Source organism: Pteropus alecto, unplaced genomic scaffold (genome assembly GCF_000325575.1).
Source record: "Pteropus alecto unplaced genomic scaffold, ASM32557v1 scaffold13, whole genome shotgun sequence".
NCBI lineage: Eukaryota > Metazoa > Chordata > Mammalia > Chiroptera > Pteropodidae > Pteropus > Pteropus alecto.
In genome coordinates this window covers 3,208,656-3,214,655 of record NW_006434373.1, presented here as the reverse complement: position 1 = coordinate 3,214,655, position 6,000 = coordinate 3,208,656, and the positions used below count along the sequence as shown (strand labels likewise).

Sequence of the window (6,000 nt, the reverse complement as noted above, 5' to 3'; positions counted from 1 at the left end):
GATATATAATGTGTCAGAGGTTGCTTTTGTCTATCCAATTGTTATTCTCAACCGCCTTGTGTATTACAGTGCAATGTTCCCAATTCAAAGTCTGCTTTCCAACTTCCTTTGCAGCTTTTACACGTGTCTAAAGTCTAGCCTGTAAGACTTGAGCAGAAGGTTCACTTATAAAATACCTGACCAAGCCAGGAGGGGCACCTTTTCTTTCTTTTTTCTGGCACTTATGAACTATTTAGTTATGATTTAACACCATTTCCAGTACGGCCTGTTGCTTCCTTCTAAGTGCTTCGCTGTGCCCCTCACCACTGAGCCTTAGGAGCGGGGTCCCAAGTAGATGATGGGCCAGATGTGACCTTCCCCCAGTGCCAGCACAGGAACCCGTTTCTGAAAAGGCTTTATAGGGGCTCAGTCCTTGTTGGCTGCTGCTCTCCTCGTGGCCGCAAGGACGTTGCTCAGCTTTTCCTGCTTCCTCTTGGCGCCGATGTGTGTCTCCACCTTTTTCTTGATGAACCTCAGGGCCCGCTAGTCCTTAGAGACCTTGAGCAGCTCCTGGCGCGTCGCTCACAGCGGGCAAAGCCGCTCACCTCTCAGATCACACCCGGCACGAATATGCTGCGCTTGGTGAGGCATCTGCAGCGGCAGCCGTGCCTCGGCTTGCTCACGTTCTCGGTCACCTTGTAGCCCTTGTTGAGGCCCCTGGACATTGGGTAGCGCAGAGCCATGGCTGCTGCTCCTCAATGACTGCCGCGGCAGAAGACGGGAGGAGCATCTTTTGAGTACCAGTTTCCAGGTAAAGAAGAAGCTTTCAGACCCTCTAGAGTGAATGGAATTTTTTGTGCAAAGGCACAACTGCAACTAACACTGGAAGCTTGAGGCAGAGGCAGAAGATGAGCTTGGAGTTAGGTAAACAGGGAACAGCGTGCATAGGGAATCTTGAACAAAGCTGATTCTCCAAAAATGATTCAAACTCAGAAACCATTCATCAGAACATCTGCATTTAATAAATTAATAGCTCAAAAATAAATTAGTAAACAAAAATCAGAATAAAATGAAAGGGGGTGAATGTAGTCCTAAAGTCAATGAACTGAGAATCACAACAACATTGCCACAGCACTAACACATACATTAGAAATGTAAGGAACAGGGTAGACATGGCTGAACTTTGAATTACTGACAGAGAAAACTTCAACTAATCATAATGAATACAGACAGATGATAAAGGAAAAAGGTATTAAGACATTTAGAGAGAAGCTAAAAATATAGATGTGGAGATGCATCACAGATAAAGCCCACATAAATAATTGTTGCCTCTAAAGTAGAGAACTTAATAAATTAAACATAAAAAGTATTCGAAGGTATAAAACAAGGATATTTCTTGACATAAAGAAAGCTCTGTAAGTGCAAATGCAGACTTCACAGTACTGCCAAGAGTATTTGAAATAAAATACTCAACACTGAGACATACCCAGTTTAGGCTACTGAACTTCAAAGGATAAAGTCAAAACTTTCAGGCATCTAAATAAAAAGGAAAAATCACAAGAGAGTAAGAAATCAGGTTAGGTGAAATTTCTATACACAAACATTAAATGCCAGAAGACAATGGGAAAATGTATATAAGTTCTTGAAAAATGAACATGTGACCTAGAGATACTCTACCCAATCAATTTGTTGCTCATCTATAAAGACAACAGGCAAATATTCTCATATATGAGAGAACTGAGGCAACATGGCATATATAAAGTTTCTCTGAAAAAAGTTTTGAGTTTTTTGTTTGTTTGGGTTTAATAACAAAATCCAGACAAAGAGATGGACCAAGAAAAAAACATGTAAAAAGGACCAGTGGCAGGATGTGAATCACTTTAAGTTGAGGTTGAACAGTTTAAAATTGTGTTAATTATATTACAGAAAAAAAATGTAATTTTTTTTACCTTAAAAATGCAAAAATAATAATGTAACAAACGAATATAAAGAGGATAAAAGAGGAAAGAGGCAGTGAAAGGAATTGAGAATGTGAATGGCATAGGGAATCTTGAACAAGGAAGAAGTAAAAGAATAATGTGTAACCTTTACATGTAAATTTTTGAAAATGCTTTCAATTTCTAATATTTTGCGTTAACTTGAGGAATCTTTTACGAAATAATATCTATTGGTAAATAAAAATTTACTTCAAGTTCAGTGATTCTTTTGCTTCATTATATGTTTTCTTTCATACATGAGCTGAGTGCAATTCATGTAATTTAGGAAGACTTGGTCGTGGCCTCGTGGAAAGGGTGGAACGTGGGAGAGAGTGGATGGAGATGAGCCTAAGGAAGTAGGCAGAAGCCAGATCATACGGCACTTTGTGTCTACCAGGCAAAAGAATTTTAACTTTTCCTATAAGATAATGGGTGTGGGGAGGGGTGAAAAATTTTTAGCCGAGGGATTTTTAACCCAGATGGAGACATGTTCACACGTTTATAAAGATCATTCTGTCACTTTGGCTGCACTGTGTTTTATAATCTCTTGAAGCAACATGAATTAGAGATGCTCTATCAGCATGATTTTACAAGCTAGTTGATAGTTGGGATTAGCCTAAAATCCTGATCTTTCCTTCGAGTTTTTAGATCTTCTATTTGGATTTTTAAACACTACTTTGATACATCCTTTTATTACAAAGTAAACTAAGTATAAGACACAGTATAATACTCTTTTTGCTGCTTAAATCCAATGCTAAGTATGCTAATCCTCAGAGATGCCAGACCAGAAACAGGACGAGGATCTATGGACCTTCAGACTGTGCCCTGCACAAGGCCAGGGTGCTGTTGACACGAGCACCAACGAGAGCAGCACCCCTACCTTTGGAGTTGTGAAATGTGGAGGCCCCAGTAGAAAAGGCTAGTAGAATTCGTTTGGCTGATCTGACACTCTCCCATTCCTTCAAAGAAAGATGGCTACAGAGTCCTATTTTTTAAGGCCTCCAAGGAATGCAATATAAAATATAAAATTCTTTTTTACATCAGTATTGGTATTTAAAAACCTTCATTATTATCAAATTATTTTTTGTGGAAGATTAACACATTTTTCTCACTGTCTTTTGTCCCTTTTTCTGGTTATATCTTCTTTTTAGAAGGTCGGCTGATAAATCATTTCCTTATCGTAGCCTCCAACATAACTGATGCTCATAAATCACCACAGCTTTCCCTTTTCGAACCTAAATAGTCCTTGCTCTTTCGTGTACCTTCAAAGCTCTAATTTTCCATCCTTCGTATTCTTGATCTTTCATAAAATAGCTTCCAATGTTGCACAGAACAAAAACAAACATATGTGAAAAACATAGTAGTAGAATTACGTCCAGGGTCTTGAAAACAACAATTCTGTAAATATAGGCCAGGATTACTATTATGTGTTTGATAAGGTTAAATTAATCATTTTATTCTACTTGTGCTTTATTAGAAATACTACTCTTCAAAATCACTGGAGACTGGGAGTGTGTTTACCGTGAATAGTGAGAACACACTTGAGGTATAATTGCATTTGGAAAGGGTTTTGATCACATGTTCATTTTCCGCTGCCGTAACAGACACTGTTAGCTGCCGCTCAGTGGGATACTCCGCCTTCTCAGTGCTTATTCTCAACACCCAACTTTTGTTCAATATATCACCGCCTGGGGCTTCATGGAATTCTGACTGCTTCCCAGCCCAGAGGGTGAATTTCTTTAAGGTCAATCAGCCACAGCACAGTTTCCTTTCTGAGAGACCAATACCTGGGCATGGGACCCAGGTTTGGTTAATGGAAGAAAAGCAGAGCTGGGTAGGGATGGGTGGTTCTGGGACTATTTGCATTATTGCAAAAATGTATGCAAGAAAGAGAAACTGTCTTTATTGGATATTATTATGGGAGGATATGCTGTCTGGAACTACTATAACCATCTTATAAACACAAGGGGATGAGTCTTAGAGATAAAAGCCAAGATCCTAAGGATGGCTGAGTGAGCAGAAAAATAAAAGATCCCGGGCCTCTGATGATGTCGTTTAGCTCCCTTATTAATCCAACCCTGAATTTCTTGTTTTGTGAGATAATAAATTCTTTTACTGTTTAGTGGTTCTCAAATTGTGGTCCCAGGCCAGCAGCATCAGCATCACCTGGGAAATTGTTAGAAACGTAAATTCTTGGGCACCACCTAGACCTACTGAAAAGAAAGTCTGGGAGTGGGCCCTGCAAACTGGTCTAACAAGCACTCCAGGGCATTCTGAAAAGCCCCAACATTTGAGAACCAATGGTTTGAGCCATCCATCCAATTGAGTTTTTTATTATTTGCAGGTAAACACATCCTAATTAATACAACTACTGTATTGTATTGTATTGTATTGTATTGTATTCTATTCTATTCTATTCTATTCTATTCTATCCCATTCTATGTACTGTACTGTACTGTATTATATTGTATTGTATCTTTTCTGGGAAATTCTATCAATCAATTTGATATTTTTGTTTTATATTGACGTTCTCTGAGAATTTACAATGTCATGGATGGGAAGAGATGAGAACATGTTGTACATTCTCTGATAAGAACTTGGGGCCACCCAAGTACGTTGGTCAAGAGCTGAGGTAGGTTTCTTGAGGTTTAAGGAATTTTGGTAAAAATTTAGAGCTTTTAGAGTTCCAAGGTGAAAGGAGGGAATTCTGAAATAGAGGTGAAAAAATATTTAGGAGGTACAGCTCAGATCTGAGGAATCAATGCCCAAAAGAGAGCAGGATTTTTTCTACACCCAGTGGCAAAGACCATGAGTAACTTGAGGGCTTGAGTGGGTTAAAGGAAAGTAGTTTCAGCATCAAATCAAGGAGATGCTAAGGGAACCACCAAATTGCTACATAGGGTCTTTTGGAGCTGTGAGGTGAAAACAGGCTGAAGAGGCAAAAACAGAGACACAGCTGGAAGTGTCAAAATTTAACAGGAGATACTGAAGGGATGTTCTGAGTTTTCAAAATGTCAACCACATGAGATTATATTGTAAACCTATTTCCCTTAGTTGTATAAATTACAGGAATGTGGAAGAGCTGCCCTATTGGGGCAATAATGAAGACACTGCATATTTTAAAAGAAGCAATTGTGCCCTTTGTCTTTCAACTGGTGGTATCTAAGAGTTGCTCTGATAAGTAATGCTGACTTCACTCAAATACTAGTATACCTTAGTGAACTTAGCGTTAGAAGCAGAAGTGAATGAACGGTCTGACAAGTCCATCTGGAAACTCGCTAAGTGGTACTTAACCTGAGACTGTGGCTTTAAGAGAAACTATGATCCTGAAAGTCAGCTCAAAGATATTGGACTCTTGAATATGATGACAGCACCATGAGAATATGACAGCACCATAAGCCAATTTGCATCTTCCAAGCTGACTGCAGAGACCATCAATGGGTCAGAATCAAACTCTTCCAAAATCAATGCAGCGTGATCTTTATCTTTCATCTCCATATGTCGTGTAACACTTAGCATTCTCCTAAAAGTTTATAAATTGGTTTTGAGTGAGTATTGCAAGATTTATGGCCCTTTGAAACAACTCCTTACCTCTTCATTTACAATCAGCTCTTTGGGGTAAATACATTTGCCAATTTTTGCCATAAACGACTTCTTTAGAATGACATCCATCACCTGCCCTTTCACCATTAAAATGGTTAGCAGATTTCAGGGATTCTCTAATCTGCAGATCATGCCGTCGTCTATGCCTAACAAGAGCCCTCAGAACAATACATCTAGGGACAAACGGGCCGCACTGTGACCTACACGTTCCCAAATACCGCGTAGTGCATGCCAGTTGTGTGAGTTAAGAGCTGTTATTTTTAAATCATCTTCGAAATTTCTTCTGCTTTTATTTGTTCAAAAGAGATGACACCCATGTTATTGCATTACTGTAATAATAGGGTAAAACAGAGGGATAAAATTTATTTCTAACTAGAAGGTAGAACTGTCCTTGATAAAAATCAGTAGGCTTCATTTTTATATTTCTGCCTACTAAATTATA

General features: G+C 38.9%; 1 pseudogene; it reads right to left on the bottom strand.

Annotated features, from left to right (window-relative positions):
* Nucleotides 1–405: 405 nt before the first annotated feature.
* LOC107195489 lies at nt 406–722 on the bottom strand (annotated as a pseudogene).
* Nucleotides 723–6,000: the final 5,278 nt, after the last annotated feature.